Source organism: Molossus molossus, unplaced genomic scaffold (genome assembly GCF_014108415.1).
Source record: "Molossus molossus isolate mMolMol1 unplaced genomic scaffold, mMolMol1.p scaffold_m16_p_14, whole genome shotgun sequence".
Taxonomy (NCBI): domain Eukaryota; kingdom Metazoa; phylum Chordata; class Mammalia; order Chiroptera; family Molossidae; genus Molossus; species Molossus molossus.
In genome coordinates, this window is record NW_023425349.1 from 34397091 (window position 1) to 34420855 (window position 23765).

The 23765-nt window shown below is 39.8% G+C and overlaps 1 protein-coding gene across 3 annotated transcripts in view; it reads right to left on the reverse strand.

Moving 5' to 3' along the window:
- The window catches only part of UNC13B (unc-13 homolog B), a 260259-nt gene that overhangs the window by 84106 nt on the left and 152388 nt on the right, over positions 1 to 23765 (reverse strand). The window lies entirely within an intron of this gene.

The window sequence follows — 23765 nt, forward strand, 5'->3', positions numbered from 1 at the left end:
AGGTACGTGCCCTTAACACAGTGGTTCTCAACCTGTGGGTCACGACCCCTTTGGGGGTCAAACAACCCTTTCATAGGGGTCATCTAAGACCATTGGAAAACACATATTTCCAATGGTCTTAGGAACCGAGACACTGCTCCTCTTTCTGTCTCCAGGCGGGTTTGCTCACATGCAGATACGCCCACATACGAGTACCCAGTGTGATGACATCATCGCACCAACCTCATCACATACACCCCGTACAAATACAGGTGTATGTGACAGGGTTGGCGCCATAATGTACTTATGTGAACCAGTCACACATGCGTAGAGAGCAGCTACTGTGTAGAAAGCAGCTACTCTGTTAAAAGCAGCTACTCTGTTAAAAGCAGCTACTGTGTTGAAAGCAGCAGTATAGGAGGTAAAACGACACTTCATGAATTATAATTACTAGGTAAATGTAAAATCATGTGCTGTAAAATCATCAACTACTGCAAAAAATATATATATCTGTAACATGGGAACTTAATCTGGATGCTGATCGGTCTTTTTATATTCAGCTGTGGATGATGTGAATACTGCCCCTTGTGATAGTAACAGGTATGTAAAAACAACAGCACAGAGAATGGTGAATCATAGAAAATTTTAATGAACTATATTGACTAAACTATACCATGTATCATCTTTTGTATTATTAAAGCTATTATTCTATATTATGTTCATTAGCTAACCATCCCGTGACAATGGATCGTGTAGAGAAGAATGTTAAGAAAAGAAAGTATAGTGAGGATTTTTTACAGTATGATTTTACCTCAATAATTACAGCAGGAATTGAGAAACTGCAATGTGTTATTTGTTACGAAGTTCTATCAGCCGAATCTATGAAGCCGAACAAACTAAAACACCATTTTGATAACAAATATCCATGTTTTGCCAGCAAGAATACAATTATTTTAGAAGCAAAGGTGATGGACTCAGGAAAGCCAGACTTGACACTGGTGGTAAGTAGCACAAACAAAACATAGCAGCCGTTGAAGCTTCATATTTGGTGGCACTCAGAATCACCAAAGCTATGAAACCTCACACCACTGCTGACTGAGGATTTACTGTTGCCAGTGGTCAAAGACATTGTTCGAGTTATGATCAGAGACCAATTTGTTACAAAATTGAGTGCAATTTCCTTATCTAATGACACTGTCCGCAGAAGAATAGATAACATGTCTGCTGATATTATTGATCAGGTAATCCAGGAAATTCAATCTGCTTCACTTCCAATATTTAGCATCCAGCTTGATGAATCTACAGACGTTGCAAATTGTTCACAGTTACTGGTTTACGTGAGGTATGTTAATGATGGCGACATTAAAGATGAGTTGAGTTTCTTTTTCGCAAACCTCTTGAAACAATAACTACTGCACGTGATGTATTTGACATGGTTGGTTCATTTCTGAAAGAGCATAAGATCTCTTGGGAAAAGTTTGCGGTGTTTGCACAGATGGTGCTCCAGCTATGCTAGGATGTCCATCTGGATTTCAACGTTTGGTACTGAATGAATCACCAAAAGTCATCGGAACTCACTGTCTGATTCATCGGCAAATATTAGCAATGAAGACGCTGCCACAAGAGTTGCAAAAAGTAATGAAAAGCATCATAAATTCTGTCAATTTTGTAAAGGCAAGCACTTGAAACAGTCAACTGTTTTTGCAACTGTGCAACGAGTTGGATGCACCGAACAATGCTCTGCTATTTCACACTGAAGTGAGATGGTTGTCAACAGGAAAAGATTTAAAATGTGTTTTTGAGCTTGGATGAACTCAAAACATTTTTTGGTCAGAAAGCAATACTGCAGTTTGAAGCACTTTTCAGCGATAAAAGTGAACTGCAGCCCTGGCCAGTTATGGCTCAGCGGTTAGAGCATCAGCCTGTGGTCCAGAGAGACCCGGGTTCGGTTCCCGCTGAGGGCATGTACCTTGGTTGCAGTTTGTCCCCAGACCTGGTTGGTCGTACAGGTGGCAGCCACTCGATGTGTCCCTTTCACGTCGATGTTTCTCTCTCTCTCTCTCTCTTCCTCTCCCTCCCTCCCACTCTATCTGAACAAAAAATGGAAGGATGTCCTCGGGTGAGGATTAAAAAAAAAAAGTGAACTGCAAAAAATAGCTTACTTGGTTGACATCTTTGCCATCTTGAATGAGTTAAATGTATCACTGCAAGGACCAAATGGAACATGCCTCAATTTGTCTGAAAAGATCTGATCATTCCAAATGAAACTTCAGCTCTGGCAAAAAAAAGTTAGATGAAAATAAAATTTACATGTTGCCTACCTTATCTGCTTTCTTTGAGGAACATGATATTGAACCAGAAAAAAGGATTACGATGATAATTTCTGTGAAAGAACACTTGCACATGCTTGCAGATGAAATTTCATCGTATTTTCCAAATCTACCTGACACCCCATTTGCACTTGCCAGAAGCCCATTCACAAAGTTGAAGATGTTCCTGAGACAGCACAAGAGGAGTTCATTGAACTTATTAACAGTGATGCAGCGAGAACTGATTTCTCTACAATGCCAGTTATAAAATTCTGGATTAAGTGTTTGCAGTCATATCCTGTTCTGTCTGAGACTGTGTTGTGCCTTCTTCCATTTCCAAAAACATGTCTTTGTGAAACAGGGTTTTCCAGCTTGTTGGTTATCAAGTCTAAATACAGAAGTAGACTTGTTGTGGAAGATGATCTTCGCTCTGCTATTGCAAAGATTGCCCCAAGAATTTCTAATCTGGTGAGAAAGAAGCAATCTCAACCTTCACACTGATGTTGGCTTTTTACCCATACCGTTGCAAAATGTAGCAATGTAGTTTACTATTGTTATATTAAGACAGTTACCCATGCTACACCATGCTTCAAGACAAAATTTCATTTATTCGTAATTAGAAATAAATATTTCACAATATATAATTACATACTGTTTTTGTGACTAATCACTATGCTTTAATTCTGTACAATTTGTAACAATGAAAATACATCCTGCATATCAGATATTTACATTATGATTCATAACAGTAGCAAAATTACAGTTATGAGGTAGCAACAAAAATAATTTTATGGTTGGGGGTCACCACAACATGAGGAACTGTATTAAAGGGTCACGGCATTAGGAAGGTTGAGAACCACTGCCTTAGCAGGAACCAAACCCGAGACTCTCTGGTCTGCGGGCCGATGCTCTAACTGCTGAGCCAAATCAGCCATGGCTGAACTCAGTTTTTCTACCTAAAATGTACTAGGCCCCCAAGGCATATTAGGCAGGAAAGATACTCCATGTGAATATCCACTCAATTCTTAAGATCAGACTCAAACTCTTGCATGGCCTCTCACTTTGATAAGACAACTTCAAAAATGGGTCAAGAAAAGATGAAAGATGGTGGCAGGCAGGACCAGAGGGAGGGTGAGTGTGTGTGAGAGTGAACTAGTGTGTGAGAGAGTGTGAGTGGACGTGAAGGTGGATGACCAAACCCGAGGCGTGCAGAGACGTGGAGCAGAAAGTTCCTGAGCTGTGGGTGGAACAGCCGGCTACCACGGTAAGCAGCCCTTCAGGGCGCTTCTCCCTGCGCCTCGGGGAAGTCCCACCATTTTGGAAGACCCTGGGTCTTCCCTGGGAAGAGGCAGTGGGAGTGGCTAAGGCCCAGCAACCTGAGCCCACCAGCACACCTGGCACCATCGGACCAGTGGACAGTCTGTGTCAACACAGATCGGTGCACAGTTGTAGAGCTCCCAAGGTGCTGGTCGCAGAAGCCGCAGATAGCCCTAAGCCCAGCACCATCCCCCACAGTAGCAGCTCGATCAGAGTCCAGATACACCCCCAGAAACAGAGGCTGGGGAGCAGACATCCATCCCCAGGCAACAGAAGCACAGACCAGCAGTTGAGACCCATCCCCAAAATCTACAGCAAAAGCTGAGCAGGAGTTGAGCCCCACAGGGCAGCACTCCCCAGCCGCCAGCAGGACCTGGGGCTCCACAGAGGCCTGTGTGATCCAGTAGCTCACAAAAGCAGTGGGAAGCCACAGCCTGAGAGAGACTGGTGCAATTCAGCTACCCTCCTGCAGGAACTGCAGGGTGCAGGGGCACCAGAGAGGCCTGTGCCACCCAGCAGGGACTGTGTCATCTAGTTACCTGCGGGACCTGTGGGGTGCTGAAGCACGAGAGAGGCCTGTGCCACCCAGCAGGGACCGCATGATCTAGTTACCCAAAGGGCCTGTGGGGTGTTGAAGCACCAGAGAGGCCTGCATGACCTAGCAGGGACTGTGCCATCCAGTTTCCCGTGGGACCTGAGGGTTGCTGAAGCACCAGAGAGGCCTGTGCCTCCCAACAGAGATTGCGCAATCTAGTTACCCACTGGGCCTGTGGGGTGCTGAAGCACCAGAGAGGACTGTGCCACCCAAAAGAGATTGCGCGATCTAGTTACCCACTGGGCCTGTGGGGTGCTGAAGCACCAGAGAGGACTGTGCCACCCAGCAGAGATTGCACAATCTAGTTACTCGTGGGGCCTGTGGGGAGCCGAAACACCAGAGAAGCCTGTGCGACCAAGCAAGGACTGTGCCATCCAGTTACCCACGGGTCCTGCGGGGTGCTGAAGCACCAGAGAGGTCTATGCGACCCAGCAGCCCATAACATAGGCAAAAAACCTGGTCCCCAGAGGGACTGTGCGATCCAGTTACCCACAGGACCTGTAGGGTGCAGGGACACCAGAAAGGCCTGTGTGAACCAGCTGCGCACAAGATAGGCTTAGAGGACGTGAAAAAGGAGGCGGAATGAATAGAAGCCACACAGATGATCCCAGGACCAAACGGGAATTACAACTAAAATAAAGACAAATCCTTGGAAGAAGGCATTAGAAAAGCAGCAGGACAGGACCATATAACCAGGGACGCTGGTAGGATCTGCGAAGGCACGAGAGGGTGGCGGGCTGGGAGCCAACAGACAGCAGCAGTTTAGCTGTGAGGAGCGCCCTTGGGGAATATAGACCAAGCCTGCTCCACAGCCCAGAGAGCCAGGACAGAGCACTAAAATAGCCACAGCCACGCACCAGGGGGCTACGGCAAAGGAAGGGCAGACTGGGCTGGAACTCTGTGGTGACACCCAGGATTTGGAGGGCACTCAGAGTTTTTGCTGAGTTGCGGCCACAAAGAATGGTGGCCAGTGTGCTCCTTCCCCGAGCTGTGGAGAAAAGCAGCAGCCCCCCACCTCGAAGAGTCAGCCTTTCCCAGGTGAGACAAAGAAATGAACATTGAGGCTCATTAACAACCACCATCTATCCCACTCTCTGGAAATCCTCTTAGGCAGAACACCAGAGCTACATTCCAAGGCACTGAGCAATTGAGACTACTAGCCACCAGGAAAAAGCTAGAGGATAACTAAACCTTTCCTGAGCTTGCAAATCTACCCAGGAAAGTAAGACTGGACAGTGGTGTTTTACGTGGGCCCACTCAGGCTCATCCGAACCCAGTAGAGGGAACCACAAACAGAAGAGCACCAACACCCACAGGGAAAATTTGGCAGGCTCCAAAACCCACTGAGATAGCCAAAATAGTGAAACAAAGGAACAAATCCCAAATGAAAGAACAAGAGAACTCTATCGAAGATGAGAACAATGAAATGCAGCTAAGCAAATTATCAGAGGTAGAGTTCAGAGCCATCATCTTGAGGAAGCTCAACAGCATGACTAAGGACATCAGCACCATGAGTAAAGATATAGAAACATTTAAAAACAACCAAGTTCAAATGAAGAATGACATAGCAGAAATTAAGAACACATTGGAAGGACTAAACAGCAGAGTAGAGAAAGCTGAGGACCAGATCAGTGAATTAGAAGACAGGGTAAAAAATAATCAACCAATCAGAAAACAACAACAAAAAAATGATTAAAAAACAGGAAGATAGCTTAAGAGAACTGTGGGACAAATGGAAAAGTAACGTTCACATCATAGGAGTCCCTGAAGAGGAAGAAAATGGGCAAGGGTTAGAGAATATATTTGAAGAAATAGTGACAGAAAACTTTCCTAACTTGGTGAAGGAAGAAGGCATTCAAGTTCAAGAAGCACAGAAAGCCCCAAGTAAGAAGAACCCAAACAGGCCCACACCAACACACATAGTAATTAAAATGCCAAAAATTAAAGACAAAGAGAGAATCCTAAAGACAGCAAGAGATAAGCAACAGGTTACCTACAAAGGAAACCCCATAAGGCTCTCAGCTGACTTCTCAACAGAAACACTACAGGCCAGAAAAGAGTGGCATGAAGTAATCAAGGTCATGAAAAACAAGGATCTGAATCCAAGACTACTCTATCCAGCAAGGCTATCATTCAAAATAGAAGGTCAAATAAAGAGCTTTCCAGACAAAAAAAAGGCTAAGGGATTATATTAACACCAAACCAGCACTGCAAGATATGCTAAAAGGATTGCTGTAATTAGCAGAAGAAATAGGAAGAAAAACAGAACCACCCTAAACAAAAATGGCAATAAATAAGTACATATCAATTATCACCTTAAATGTGAATGGTTTGAATGCTCCAATAAAAAGACACAGAGTAGCTGGATAAGAAAGCATGACTCATCTATACATTGTTTACAAGAGACCCACCTCACAACAAAGGACTCACATAGGTTGAAAGTGAAGAGATGGAAAAAATCTTTCAAGCAAATAGAAAGCAAAAAAATCTGAGGTAGCATTACTCATATCTGATAAAATAGATTTCAAAATGAAGACCATAACTAGAGACAAAGAAGGCCACTACATAATATTGAAAGAATCTATCCAACAGGAAGATATCACCTTGGTAAACATATATGCACCCAATATAGGAGCACCAACATATATTAAAAATCTTTTGGAGGACTTCAAAGGAGAAATTGACAGTAATACAATCATAGTAGGGGACTTCAATACCCCGCTGACATCACTGGATAGATCTCCTAGACAAAAATTTAACAAGGAAACACAGACTCTAAATAAAGCGCTAGATCAAATGGATTTAATAGATATCTACAGAGAATTACACCCCAAAACTACAGAATTCACATTCTTCTCAAGTGCACATGGAACATTCTCAAAGATAGACCACATGTTAGGGCACAAACTAGGTCTCTACAAGTTCAAGAAGACTAAAATCTTATCAAGCATCTTCTCAGATCACAATGGCATGAAACTAGAAATCAACTGCAACAAGAACATGCAAAGACATTTGAAAACATGTAGGCTAAAAGGCATGTTATTGAACAATGAATGGGTTACCATGGAGATCAAGGAAGAAATTAAAAACTTCCTGGAAACCAATGAAAATGGACAGAAAATCTATGGGATGCAGCAAAAGCAGTTCTGAGAGGGAAGTTCCTAGCACTACAGGCCTACTTCAAGAAGCAAGAAAAATTTCTAACAGAATATCTAACCTCACAACTTAAAGAATTAGAAAGCAAACACCAGAGGAAGTAGAAGAAAGGAAATAGTAAAGATCTGAGCAGAAATAAATGACATGGAGACCAAAAAAACAATTCAAAGGATCAATGAAACAAAGAGCTGGTTTTTCGAAAAGATAAACAAGATTGATAGACCCTTAGCTAGATTCACCAAGAAACAAAGAGAGGAAACCCAAATACACAAAATCAGAAATGAAAGAGGAGAAATAATAACTGACACCACAGAAATAAAAAAAAATTGTTAACAAATATGAACAATTATACGGCAACAAATTCGACAATCTAAGCAAAATGGACCAATTTCTAGAAACACATAGTCTCCCAAAACTAAACCAGAAAGAGATAGGAAAGGCAACCCACTGTATGAAAGAGCATAATTGCCAATGATATATCAGATAAGGAGTTAATTTCCTATATATAGAGAGAGTGCTCATACAACTCAACGAAAGGAAAACAAAGAACCCAATTAAAAAATGGGTACAGGAACTAAATAGACACCTCTCCAAACAGGACATACAAATGGCTAAGAGACATATGAAAAAATGCTCAACATCATTAATCATCAGAGAGATGCACATTAAAACGACAATGAGGTATCACCTGACACCTGTCAGAAAGGCCACCATCAACAAATCATCAAACAACAAGTGTTGGCGAGGGTGTGGAGAAAAGGGGACTCTAGTACACTGCTGGTGGGAATGCAGACTGGTGCAGCCACTATGGAAAACAATACGGTGTTACCTCAAAAAATTAACAATTGAACTTCCATTTGACTCAGTGATCCCACTTCTAGGAATATACCCTAAGAAGCCTGAAACACCAATCAGAAAGAATATATGTACCCCCATGTTCACAGCAGCACTATTTACAATAGCTAAGATCTGGAAACAGCCCATCCATCAGTAGACGAATGGATGAAAAAGCTGTGGTACATATACACAATGGAGTACTATGCAGCTGTAAGAAAGAAAGATCTCTTATCCTCTGAGATGACATGGAGGGATCTGGAAAATATTATCCTAAGCAAAACAAGCCAAACAGAGAAAGACAAGTATCATATGATCTCACTTATTTGTGGAGTATAATGAACATAACAGTCTGAGGAATGGGGTAGTCCCAGAGACGTGGAAGCGGGGCATAGACTGACAATCCCAGAAGAGGGGGTGGTGGGGGAGAGATAAACCACAGAACTTATATGCATGTATGCATGAACAATGGACATGGACAACAAAGCTAGGGATAGGGCAGGGAGGGAGAGGTATGGGGGAATCAGTGGGGGAAAAAGGAAAAACATCTGTAACAAAAATAAATTAATTAATTAATAAAAAAATGGGTCAAGAATTTTCACTGATACATCACCTAGGGCAAGAAAAACAAAGGAAAAATAAACAAATGGAACTATAACAAACTAAAAAGCTGCTGCATAGCAAAAGAATGAAGTGTTCTCCCACTCTGTGGGAGAACATATTTGCCAATGATACAACTGATAAGGAGTTAATTTCCAAAATACATAAAGAACTCATACAACTCAACTAAAGAAAGACAAACAATCCAATTAAAAATGGGCAGAGAAACTGAATAGACACTTCTCCAAACAGGACATACAAATGGCCAAAAGACATATGAAAAAATGCTCAAAGTTACTAATCCTCAGAGAAATGCAAATTAAAATGACAATGAGGTACCATCTCATACCTGTCAGAATGGCTACCATCAATAAATCAACCAACAATTGAACTGGACTACTTAGAAATAAACTCCTTTCTGATCAGCTTTACCCACATGTAAACACCAAAGCAGTTTTGTAAAATAACCCTGGGACTGACACCAAGAGGAACAATAAAGATAAGGGAGTTAATGATGGCCTTGGAAAACTTGGAGGGACCATAAAAAAAGAAAGAGATTAATGATTGCCCTGACCTCTGTAACAAGCTCATCCCCTCTCCTGCAATAGATTCCTCCCTTAGCCCTGTAGCAGTTCGTATCAGCCCTGGTGCCAAGAGAATGCAGTATTTTTGTTGTTGTTGTTGTTGTTGTTTGTGCCTATATAAGCAAGGAACAAAGGAGGCTCGCTGCTGTGATTTGGGAAGCTATACCCCGCAGCCCAAGAGTGAATAAAGTGCTCCTTTACAATTTGGCTGTGCGTCTCTGATTGTCTCGCTGACACATTACAACACAATGATGGCAAGGATGTGGAGAAAAAGGAACCCTAGTGCACTGCTGCTGATGGGATTGCAGACTGGTACAGCCACTATAAAAACCTGTATGGAATTTCCTCAAAAAATTAAAAACTGATCTGCAATTTCACCCAGTGATCCCACTCCAAGCAATATATCCTAAGAATCCTGAAACACCAATCAGAAAGAATATATGCACCTTTATGTTCATAGCAGCGCTGTTCACGATAGCTAAGATCTGGAAACAGCCCAAATGTCCATCAGTAGATGAGTGGGTAAAAAAGCTGTGGTACATATACACAATAGAATGCAGCTTTAAAAAAAAAAAAAATTACCCTTAGAGACAGCATGGAGGGACTTGGAGAGTATTACGCTAAGCAAAATAAGCCAGTCAGACAAAGACAAGTATCATAAGATCTCACTTATATGTGGAATCTAATGAAATAATAAACTGATGAATAAAATAAAAACAGAGGCATTGACACATGGAATAGATAAAGGAACCTCAGAGAGAAGGGGGAGGAGGGTCAGGAAGAGATTAAGCAAAGAATTTACATGCATATATGCATTGCCCATGGACACAGACTATTGGGTGGTAAAGGCCTGGGGCAGGACGGGGAGGAGGAGAGCAAGGGTGGGGGGGGGGGGAGATATCTGTAATATATTCTCAATAATGAAGATTTTTTTAAAAATGTGTCAAGTAGTTTGCAACTTGATCCCCTGCTCCCCATCCTTAACTGGACAGATGAATTTCTTCCAGTGCAAGAGGAGGCACTGAAAAGAATATCAAAGGATCAAAGCAGTTTTCTCAACTTGCCTTTTCATGCCTGGTTTATTCCAACTGACAGAGCTTCTACCTCTAGCATTACAGCCCAACTAGAGCGCCTATCTATTCTGTGGGCCTGGGAGGGCAGTCTTCAGCAACTCCTAAAGGTTAGAGTGAGTGATTAATATGTATGTAGTATAAGAGACATAGATAAAATGTATGAGAATTTGAGAGAGGAAAATATTTCCAGCTTTCAAGGTGCTAGTTTGGATGGGAATCAGGGAAGGCTCTGTGATCGTGGTAATATCTGAGTTTGATCCTGAAGGATAAATAATATTTAGATATGTGGAAACTAATGAGAAGAAAAGGCATTCAAAGCAGAGAATATAGGATGAGCAAAAATGTGAAAAAGAAAAAAAGGAGGTATGTTGTTGGAAAGAAAAGGAAATTAACATTTACTGAATGCTAACAACAGCCCAGGCCCTGCTCTACATATATTATCTTATTTAACCTATATCCAATCACTAAGGCAAATAATATCCTATTTAAAGATGAGAAAACTAAGTTTCTAAGAGACTGGGTAATCTAAGCCTAAAGTAATGCAGCTAATAAATGGTGGAGCCATATTTCAAACTCAGTCTCTGGCTGATTCTGAGGCCCAACTTCTCCCAACTGTACAATATGGCCTCAGGGTTAACAAGGTTAGAGACGTAGGTTGGGCCAAGTCTGGGTGGTCATGGTTATCAGGCTAATAAAATTGAAACTATAATTTAACTACTTATGGAAAGAAAAATTAATGTTTTCTTGAGAAGAAATTTTCATTCATTCACTCACTCACTCACTCACTCACTCACTCACTCACTCACTCACTCACAATCTGTTATGTAAGCTTGCTAGGTGGCAGGCATCAGGGATATAAAGTTAAATATATACAGTCCCATTCTGTATTTCCATGTTATTTTCATTTAGCATTTATTTAAAGTTTTTATTGAATTATAACATACTACAGAAAAGTGAACAAACCAAAAGTACACTAATGTAAACAGAATCCAGATCAAGAACAAAACATTATCGGAATTCCAGAAGCCCCCTTGTGCTCCTATCTAGTTACTACCGGTCCCCTCCCACAAAGGTAATTGCTATCTTGAAGTCTGACACTACAGATTAATTTTGCCCGTTTCTGAACTTCATATAAAAGGAATCATACAGTATATATTCTTTTAAGAAATACATAATCTTGAGGGCATGCTCACACAATTTCAGGACAATATGATAAACACCAAAATTGACTGTATATAAAATGCTATAGAAAAATAGTAAACAAGTATCTAACTCTACCTGGGGACTCTGGGGAAGGCTTTAAAGGATGTGACATCTAAGTTGAGCCCTGAGCATAAATTGTAGTCATGACTAGTGCTCCGTTTCAGGAAGATAAATCTGGCAGTGGTATATACAATGGATTCCAAGAAAAATAAATAAAAGCAAGGAAACTATTGGAAGGCTAATACTGTAATCTAAGCAGTAAAGAGGACCTGAACACAGAGGGGAACAGAGAAAATGAGACAGTTAAAAGAAATCACAGAGACAAAAAGAGCAATATCTGGCAAATGATCCAATGTGGGAGGCAAGAGAGAAGAATGACACCATGCGTTTGAGTGGGTGAGTGACTAGCAGAATGATGGTATTTTAATACAAATACAGAACAAAGGAAGAGGAATACACCCAGAAAGAAAGTTTCAAACATTAGAAAACTGTGGTGAAAAATAACTAGCAGATAACTAGACAGAAAGGATGGAGCCTAAGGCAAAAAGAAAGGGTTGGAAGAATAGATATGGGAACCCCCATACCCCAGACTCATCAAAGTAAGGCACTCCAATGACTGACTCTGGCCTGGAAGGGACTATTCACTGTCACCCGGCCTGCACCAATGGCTGTCAAGGTCAACGGCATCTGGTCTGGCTGCACCATTCCCAGCTGAAGGCAGAAAAAGCAGAATGGACAGTGCAGGCCTCTCCAGATCCCTTAAAAATGAGACTTGCGTTTATCAGGACTCTAATTTTTCTGATTATAGCTGTACAGGGAAATCTTTATAGATCTGGAACTGGGAACTTAAAAATGGGATATTGGGGGAGGTCTTAAGAAGTGTCACCACAAAGGGGATAGAAAACCTGTTTTCAGTCTCGACCTATGTGACCTCATGAGAGGTACCATAGGCATAGATGGATGGTATTTCTGAAGATTGATGTCATATAGAAGGGCCCCTTCCCTGGGGTTATGGGACATCTACGGAGGAATGGGGACTACAAGGGATAGGAATTTATATATGCCCAGGGAGCAGTACAGTCACCACAAATTGCTTGAATGCAAATGAATACTTTTGTCCATCTCGGGGGGTTGTGAAACCATATTTACTACTAAGGGCTATATAAGAAGTAGGCACCCTCATATAGATTTTAGAAGGTTAACTGAGCCCAAGAGTTTCCCTATAGGAAAATCTAACCCTATTCAGATTAATGTCATTAGTCAGCTAGACTTTTATTGGGTCACAGGAAGGACATAGGGGCTGGCTGCTGGTTATGCCTAAATTCGAAGCCTTATTATATAGGGCTAGGCCTCTCTGAGATAATGCGGACTCTAGTCCAGACTTTAGAGTCCACCATGACCAGGCGAGCCACAGCCAAAATACTGTCCCTCCAGCAATATCAGTACAGATATCAACATATGTGGAGGTCTGAGGATCCAGACTGTAGCCAATTATATAATGATGCAATTGGCAGCAATAGCAGCTTATAGCATCAAAAGAGGGGAAATGATAGAGGAAGTAAGCAGCTATTTTAGAAAAAGCAAGCACCCAGGGGATAACCAGACCCTTTTGCTTTCCAGGAGATAACCAGACCCTTTTGCTTCCTAGAGATAACCAGACCTTTTTGTTTCCTACTTCTGTAAGCTGCTTACCACGCATCTAAAGAATGTCTGCTGAGCCTGCTACAAAGCTAGGCGAGCCCTACAACTGGGGACCCAGAATTTGGAGACTACCTCCTCTGGGTCTGCATGCATGAATAAAGGAATCTCTTTGCTTTCTCCAGTGTTTAGTCTGAGTCTTTTCCGTAACATGTGTACAACAAGACCTTATCCTTCCCTCCCTTTTGAAGATAAGTGAAAATCCTACTCCTAATTTTCTACATAATAGAAGGGATGGGTTTGCTTTCTCTTACCTCTCAAGAGCCCAATCATATTTAGTGGGTTCAGGATTGGTTTGGGGAGCATGGGAACAATATACAGGACACATACACAAAAACCAGGTTTTGAGAGATGGTTTCTTTTTAGAACATGTTCAATTTGAGATGCTGATGGGACAAATGAGTATATAAGTAGTAGTTATAAATGTGGTCTAGAGTTCAGAAGAGAGATCTGAGCTAGACATACAGATAGGAGAGCAATCCACATACAAATGGTAGTTGACATAATGAATGAGTTTTTTTCACCGAAAGAATGCAGTTACTTGAAAAGAGAATTGAGCCTGGCTGGTGTGTCTCAGTGGACTGGGTGTCGCCCCAAGGACTGAGAGGTCCTGGTTGGGTTCCCAGTCAGGGCACTTGCAGGGGCTGCAGGCTCGATCCCCAGTAGGGGGCGTGCAGGAGGCAGCCAATCCATGTTTCTCTCTCACATCAATGTTTCTATCTTTCTCTCCCTTCCTCTCTCCTAAAAAATTAATAAAAAATATTTACCCCCTGGCCCAGTTTGGCTCAGTGATTAAGAGCGTTGGCCTGCGGACCAATGAGTCACGAGTTCGATTCCGGTCAAGGGCACATATGGTTTCGGTTCATCCCCAGCCCTGGTCAGGGTCGTGCAGGAGGCAACCAATCAATGTGTCCCTCTCACATCCATGCTTCTCTCTCCCTCCCTCTCTCCCAATCTATCTGAAGATAAATAGAAAAATATCCTTGGGTGAGGAATAAATAAAAATTATTTTCTCCAAGGAGTTTAAAACAACTATGATGTCTGTAGCTAATCCAGTGTATTTTCATTACTAGGTGGCAGCAGTGGTCTTTCAAAATATTCTGTGTCCTGAAAAGGAGCATATTTCCATGTCTGCTTTAACTGTCTCTCACAAGATTGACATAAAGACTCAATTTTTCTGTAGTTCATTGAAATTGAGTTTTGAAATCTCTCTTTCTTTAAATTATTTCTTATTGTGGGTTTTGAATTTCATTGTATTTTGGCCTACCTGATATTGATTTTCCCTTTAAAATCTAATGAGATTTCTTTACGACCTTGTAAACTTCGTATTTGTAAGTCTGTATTTTAAAGAATGTCTACTTTATTTCGGGGGTGCAGATTTCTCTGTTTGTCTATATTCCCGTTTTACTAATTATTGATTTGCTTGTGGGCTAAATTTATTTTTCCATTTTTATTTTTTACATTAATGACTTATTTATTTTTAAAAAATGAAATATATTGTTTTATTTAAAAATATATTTAAAAAAAAAATAAGAAAAGAGAATTGAGGGAAGAAGTCCAGAAAGAGCAACAGTGGTTAGAGCATCAGCCCGCGCACCAAATCACGGGTTCAATTTCTGCTCAAGGGCATGTACCTGGTTGCAGGTTTGATCCCCAGCTCCAGAGTGGGAGGCAACCAATCGATGTGTCTCTCTCACATCAATGTTTTTCTCTCTCTGTGTCCCCCTCCCTTCCTTCCTTCCACTCTCTCTAAAAATCAATGGAAAAAACACCCTCAGGTAAGAACTAACAACAATAACAAAAAAGAAGTGAGCAAAGAGAGAAATCAGAGAAGGGAGACTAGAGATTAGAAGAGTATTTGAGATGGTTTCTTACATGTCAAAGAAGGAGTGTTCCAAAATGTCAAATACTGAAGAGACATCCAATAAGATAAAGACTTAAAAGCAACCACTAGGTTAGTTGACCTTCACAAATGTAGTTTCAATGATATGACAATGAAATCATGAGACAGACTTTCCTCAAGTGTATTTCTCAGAAAATGAGTCCTATAGCATGCTTTCACAGTACAGTTTTATGGTCAAATACATTTATGTTAATGCTGTGTATATTATACTCCCCTCTTTAAGAATCACAACAAGCCTAAGCATATTCAAGTTTCTGACAAGGCCTATGACAAAGCAATGTGTTGGTATTACGCTCTACTGGAACTCTATGTTTTCCAAATTTCTTTGACCATGGAACTCTTTATCACATGTTAAAGAACCTATTAACAATTCTAGAAATTGAAATCCTGCAGAACACACTTTGGAAAACAGATTATGATGGTAAAAAACAAAACAGTGTTATGGTAGTAGGAAACAGTGTTAAAAACACAGGCTCTGGAGTTAAATAGATCTAGAATATGGTTCTAATTAACAGCTAAGTGACCATGGACAAGTTTCAATCTTTCTAAAGCTCAGTTTCTTAATCTATAAAATATAACTAATAACATAAGCATAATTCACAGAATTATTGTGAGAAATTCATTTGGATAATACATGTAAAGCACTGACAAGAACTGTAGTATTCAATAAATGTGGTTCACTGTGATGATGGTGGCAACAGTTGACATTAAAAGGAAAATTGTGATGTAGGCACTAAAGTTTTCAATGAGTGAATGACAGTTATGGAAAAGTTGGGATCATATTGAAACATGAAAGGTGAGTGTGAGAACAGGTTATGCAAGGGTCTAATAATGGCCTAGAAGTGGTAGAAGGAGCCAAACGAAATCAAGCCTCACTCCTAACCCAGTAATACATGGGCATAAAAAAAGGCATAGTCTCCCCCCAAAAGGGCTATAGTGAATGGGCCAGGTTTCAGTCAGTATAGAATGCATCAGTTCTGGTCTCAGATATCAGATAAGGACTCCACAGTCTGCCACCAGGCAGAAGATGAACGCTAAAAGCTGTGTTTAAGAGAAGTCTGGAAGTATTTAGGCTTACTATAGGATTTGCATTGCAACACTTTGGTAGTAGCAAAATATTATAAACAACTTGAAGATCCATCTAGAGGGCAGAGTATAGAAATTATAATACCTTCACAGAAAGAAATACTAGGCATTTATTTAAAAAGAAAGTAGTAGCCCTGGCCAGTTTGGCTCAGCGGTTAAAGCGTCGGCCTGCGGTCCGGAGAGACCCCGGTTTGGTTCCCGCTAAGGGCACGTACTTCGGTTGCAGTTTGTCCCCGGCCCTGGTTGGTCGTGCGGGTGGCAGCCACTCGATGTGTCCCTTCACGTCGATGTTTCTCTCTCTCTCTCCCTTCCTCTCTCTCCCTCCCACTCTATCTGTACAAAAAATGGAAAAATATCCTCGGGTGAGGATAAAAAAAAATAATAAAAAAATAAAAAGAAAAAGAAAGTAGTAGCTCTATTTGTACTAAGAAGGAAAAAAATCTCCAAAATATAGCAGTTAATGAAAAAAGGTAAAGGGCAGTGTGAATAATATATGCATGCATGCGAGTGCACACATGCTTGTAAATGCACGTTTTATCTTTGGACTGATTCATAAGATACAGGTTACAAAAAGATCAGGGAGACGGGAACTAGAGGTCTGTGGGTCTGAAACAGAAGGGAAAATTTGCACTATATACATCCTTTTGTATAATTTTATATTTTTACATTTATTACTTATTCAAAACATTCTTTAGGGTTTTTTTGTTTTTTTCAGTGTTAGGGAGAAGGGTGAAAATTATCAGAAAAAGGAGGGATAACTGGTGGTCTCCATGAGGGTGAAGAGTTGAGGTAGTGAAAGTTAAGATAAGCAGTCACAATCAGAACAAAATCCTAGAGTTAAAATTACAGAAAGAGTGTTTTCCTGGCGCAACTAAGTTTTAGAGACAGGGTCCTCAAGGGCCTACCCCTTCAGCCTGCCCCATCATTTTTTCCACATGGGGAATCCCTTTTTCAGGGCTTTAATTATAACACAAGAAGGAAATCTTTTTGCTTGGAAGAGTTACAAGTAAGAACAGAACTTTGCAGGAGAGAAATGATTCATTTTCTGTCTTAATGATCATCCCTGAGAAAATGCTAATCTGTCTGACAGGCTGACCACTGTAATCTTGGATCTCCTGGGATTGCTCCATTTAAGCATGGCCCTTCTAATCTATATGCTCAGTTCCACCTCTTGCTTACTAAGCCTCTCCTTCCTCAGCTTTCTTTAGCAACCTCAGAGCTTCTGGCAAGGCTTTCTCACGACCTACCTCCATGCCTTCTCCTTCACTGTCCCTTCCACCTGGAACACCCACTCACCTGCTGCCACCACAGTCTCTGTTTCTAGAGCTAAAAGTCTCACCTCCTCCCCCAGATTCTTCTGCAGCTAAGCCAAATAAGGTACAGAATCATATTCATTCCACCCACACTACCAACATTACTGCCTCATCAGCATTAGCAACGTCATCAAACACTTATTAAGTACATATGACCAGGTACTCAGCCAGCCCAGATACAGAGATGACCTATATAATTTCTTCCCTCAAATTGCTAACACTCTTAAAGGAATGGCATAAGGGTAACTAGGTTCCTGTGATAGTTCCTCAAAGTCTACCAAATGTAGTATCAGCTAAAGAAGTATAAATGTCCCATAAACATGCAGACAATATTCAAATCACAAAAAAATCAAAGAAATACAAATTAAAACAATGGAATATGCCCTGGCCGGTTTGGCTCAGCGGTTAGAGCATCAGCCTGCGGTCCACAGAGACCCGGGTTCGGTTCCCGCTAAGGGCATGTACCTTGGCTGCAGTTTGTCCCCGGCCCTGGTTGGGTCGTGTGGGTGGCGGCCACTTGATGTGTCCCTTTCACATCGATGTTTCTCTCTCTTTCTCTCTCTCCTTCCCGCTCTGAGTAAAAAATGGAAAAATGTCCTTGGGTGAGGACAAAAAAAAAAAAAGAAAAACAATGGAATATCATTATTCTGCCAAATTGGCAAAAAATTTCTAAAATGATAATAATATTGGTGCAAGCATATTCAAATATTCAAAGCACAAATTGGAAAATTTTTCTAAAAACACATCTAGAAGTTTATCAGAAGCCTTTAAATGGTATATACTCTTTAACTCAGTAATTTATTTGATTTTACTTTAAGAAAGCTAGCCCTGGCCGGTTTGGCTCAGCGGTTAGAGCGTCGGCTTGTGGTCCTGAGGGACCCGAGTTCGGTTTCCGCTAAGGGCCCGTACCTCGGTTGCAGTTTGTCCCCGGCCCTGGTCAGTCGTGCGGGTGGCAGCCACACGATGTGTCCTTTTCACATCGATGTTTCTCTCTCTCTCTGTTCCTCTGTCTCCCTCCCACTCTACCTGAACAAAAAATGGAAAAATGTCCTCGGGTGAGGATAAAAAAAAAAAGAAAGCTAAATTAAAGAAATAATCAGAAACAGAAACAGACTTATGCATAATGATGTTCATAATAGCATTAGTTATTTTAGTAAAGAAACAAGAGAAATTTTATGGAACATCTATTAAATCATGTTTTCAAAAAATATTTAATAACCAAGATTAAAACTCACACAAACAATCTAAATGAGAAAAAATTTAAATCCACACATAATTTAATCCAGATTCTGTGACTTTATATTCATGTGTATAAAAATTATATTAAAAACACAGCTAACTTAATAGTTAATATTTTGCTGTTATTGGCTTTAGGTGCTCACCTTGGGAAAAAATAAAAATAGGAATAATTAAGAGAAGCACAGGGAAACTTCTATGGAAATGCTAATAGGCTTTTCTGGCTAGTTAAGCATCCATAAAAGGTTGGCTAAATATTCTGCTAGGTTCTACATTGGGCTCTAGAACACCAGCAATAAAAAGCATAGCCCCAACATTCGGGGCTCTTACAAAAACAGAGTAACTCCATTACATCATGAAAAAGTATGCACAGTCCGGCCGGTGTGGCACAGTGGTTGAGCATCGACCTATGCACCAAGAGGTCACCAGTTTTATTCCTGGTCAGGACACATGCCCAGGCTGTGGGCCCGATCCCTAGTGGGGGGCATGCAGGAGGTGGCCAATCGATGTTCTCTCTCATCAATGTTTCTATCTCTCTCTCCCTCTCACTTCTTCTCTTTCTAAAATAAATAAATAAATAAATAAATACATAAATAAATAAATAAATACTAAATTTGAAAAAAGAAAAAGTATGCACAGAGCCTGGAAGCTTTATGCAAAAAACTGACACCTGAGTGGGTTTTTCAAAGATGTGAATGAAAAGTGAGCTAGCTGGCCCTGGCCAGGTGGCTCAGTTGGTTGGAGCGTTGTCCCATACACCAAAAAATAAAAAATAAAAGGTTGCAGGCTTGATTCCCAGTCAGGGAACATATGTAGATTGCAGATTCCGTCTGGTCAGGGCACATACAGGAGGCAACTGATCGATGTTTTGCTCTCATATCAATGTTTCTCTCTCTCTTTCCCTACCTTCTTCTCTCTCTAAAAAAAAAAAAAAAAAAAAAAAAAAAAATCAATAAAACATATCCTCAGTTGAAAATTTTTTTTTAAAGTAAGCTAGGTGGAGAAAGAATGTTCCATGTATGGGAAATAGCAAGTATAAAATCTCTGAGATTATGAAAAATAAATAATTTTATATGTTGGAAGGGTTGATGAAACAGAATAGTAGAAAGAGGTAAAACTGGAAAGGTCTTTATCAGGATTTTTAAAATTTATTTTGGTGAAGAATCTGTATTTTAATTCCCAATATGTGAAGGACTGGTAATTTTGGTCTATACCCTGTTCAGTGAGATGATACCACTGATCATGGATTGCTTGATATCACTGCAATCCAAACTGCCCCTAAGTGTTTTCAGTAATTATTTCAACAAAGACTAGACAAACACATACTTCCTGGACTGGACTGGTCCAAGGGCCACACTGAGCTGGATCACAAAAGTTTTATTTTATCATGAATGCAATGTGGAGTCACTGAAGTATATTTTTTCCCTTGTTTCCTCTTTTTAAATCACAGTTTGTTTTTTGTTTTTTTAATCCTCATCCGAGGACTTTTTTTTTTCCGCATGTATCTTCAGATAGAGCGGGAGGGAGAGAGGTAGGAAGAGAGAGAGAGAAACAGCGATGTGAGAGAGACACATTGAGTGGTTGCCACCCACACCACCCAAACTGGGGCCGGGGACAAACTGCAGCCAAGTTACGTGCCCTTAGCAGGAACTGAACCCAGGACTCTCCGGTCCACGGGCCAACGCTCTAACTGCTGAGACAAACTGGCCTGGGCTAAATCATAGTTTTTATACATAATTTATAATCCTAAAAGAAAAGGAACTATTATTCGCCTCATTTTCTAGGAAAATGTAGCTCATTAAGGTTAAAAAACTTTCTCACAAAAATATACCAAGAAAAAAATGTTGGACAGTCATATCTCAGGTAAGAGTTAGTTTTCCTAAAATAACAAAAAATTCCTGGGATTCAAAAGCACAATAGAAAAGTGGGCAAAAAAATATATATGAACAGACTGTTAACAGATAAGTAAATACTAATAGCCTTTACTTACATGAAAACATGCTTAACTCCACTGATAATAAGATAGGTAAATTTAAACTCTACTGAGACACCAATGCCTAGCAGACTAGCAAAAACTTAAAAATCATTCTGTTGGTGAGTCTGGGGATAAAAAAGCACCCTCATGACATTATTAGTAGGAATATACATCGATACAATCTCTGTTGAAGGTAGATACCCTTTGGGGTAGTCATTAAAGCTGTTCACAAATCCTTCCCTATCACTTTCACTTTATAAGTACTACTCACTTGAAGTTAAGTATGGCTTTATGATTTACTTTAGCCAGGGAAATGTGAGCAAAAGTGACATACTGTATCTTCTGGGCAGGAGTTTTAAGAGCCAGAGTGCAATTTGCTATGTTCTCTTTCATTTGTTATCTTTTCTTCCTCCCTACCACCAAGACTGGCAGTGTTCTAGGAGCAGGCTACATCATCTTCCTGGATTGCAGAGAAAATACAATTTAAAGCAGAATTTAAGAACATGTAGAATGACAAGCAGCATGAGTAAAACAAACCTTTGTTGTTTTAAACCACTACAAATGGAGGGCAAGCTGGCAATATTTATCAAAATTCAAATGCATATCCCCTCAGATACACATACACACATGCAAAATTGCATTATGTAAAAGGAACTCATTTAGAAGATGGTTTGTTATAACAAATGACTGGAAACAACCAAATAAACATGAACAAAGACTAAATATTTGCAGTACATTCAAACAGTATAATATTACAAATCTATTTAAAAAAGAAAGGTACTCAGAGCTAATATGGAAGAATCTCTAAGTGAAAAAGCAAGATGTTCTCAGTGTGCATAAATATACCATCTATTATTTTAAAAAATGGGTGGATAAAATATATATTCATATTTGTTTACACTTACATACATTCTTAAATAATAATAAAAATTTTTTGCCCTGGCCGGTTTGGCTCAGCGGTTAGAGCATCGGCCTGCGGTCCTGAGAGACCCAGGTTCGGTTCCTGCTAAGGGCGCATACCTCGGTTGCAGTTTGTCCCCGGCCCTGGTTGGTTGTGCGGTGGCAACCACTCGATGTGTTCCTTTCACATCGATGTTTCTCTCTCTCTCTCTGTTCCTCTCTCTCCCTCCCACTCTACCTGAACAAAAAATGGAAAAATGTCCTTGGGTGAGGATAAAAAAATAAATAAATAAAAATTTTTAAAAATATTATCTTGCGGAAGAGGATTAAGGAATGAATAGATGGAACTTCCAACTACTACTCAGGAAAAACCCTTGGTGTCATAATTCTTACAGTCACACAACCTGAAACAATCTGTCAGCATATCTCATCTTGAGTATAAATGGCGTACTTCTGCCTCTATCTTAAACTGTTACCAAATCCTTCTACTCTGGCTTGTGTTTCTTCCCTTGGCAACACTCTCAATCAGCTTCCAGTTACATTACCTGTGTTAAGAATATATAATTGTTCTCTCATTCAATTAAGTGGCAATGGTTCTTAATCACTCATAAATGAACCATGCTTTTCTCTAAATAATTCCAAGCTTTGGCAACTGTTTTTAGCTATTCTTTTTGAGAGACTCTGAACTGCCTCTTACAAAGGAAAAGTCAAAACAAACTGTTTCTTCTCCAATACATATTCTTGTTTTTCTCATTCAGGACTTTTCTTTATGTCAAGGTTATTTATTATACTTTCCTTTATAATAAGAATTACAAGACCCTTACTTCTGAAAAATTAGAAATAAGGTATTAATAAGTATTATGATACTGACTCCATAAATGTTTACTCTAAATGTTTATCTCACGTCAGTCAAGGTCAAAAGACTCCCAATGTTTATAATTAAGCAGCCATTATTGATAGAAATTTTTAGCATACATCTCTCAATATGTGTATATTCATTTAAAAATTATATACATGTAGCATGGCTGGTGTGGCTCAGTGACTGAGCCGTTGACCCATGCACCAAGAGGTTGCCAGTTCAATTCACGGTCAGGGCACATACCCAGGTTGTGGGCCAAATCCCCAGTGGGAGGCATGCAGGAGGCAGACAAATGATGTTCTCTCTCATCAATGTTTCTATCTCTCTCTCCCTCTCCCTTCCTCTCTCTCTAAAATCAATGAAAAAAATTTTAAAATTAAATAAAAATTATATACATGTATAATTTTATTAATATACTCATTACATTATAAAAATTAAAATGTAAAAGCATAAAAACATTTAAACTTTGTTAATAATACAAAAATATTTTTACTGTCACTAAAGTATTAGCAGTAGTAATATATTTTTAGTGAAAGCAATGTGATACAATATGCTTCATTATTTTTTAAATCTTTGTTTAACATTTAGTTATAGAATGATTTGAAGGTCTAGTTTCACATTCAATTATTTCAATACTTAGTTTTCATAGTTGTCATAGCTAAAAAAGATACTGATACATTAGTCAAATGAAAAATGTACAATTATTTCCTACATACCAATTATTCAAAGATTTTGCTGAAATTTGGCTTCATTTTCTCAGATGTCTGTATATTTTTATACTTTTAATAAGTTCAAACCTCATTAAAATTTTCGTTAGAAAGATTTTTAATACATTAATAGCTTCTTTCTAAGATTTTAGAACATGCAGTTATGTGTTTTTGTAGATAACACTCATTGTTTCTGATAACAAAAGCACACACACACACACACACACACACACACACACACACACAAGGAAGCATTTTCAAGCATCTGTATTGAAAATACTTTCTCCAAAACAGCTACCTTTTCAATCATTTCTGAAAAATTATCTTCTTGTTGTAGGGTCAAATTAACAGCACTTACACAAAACTAGGACAATGTAATAAATTAGGAATTCATTAGTCCACACCAATATAACTTGATGGGAAAAAAGAGATATCTCT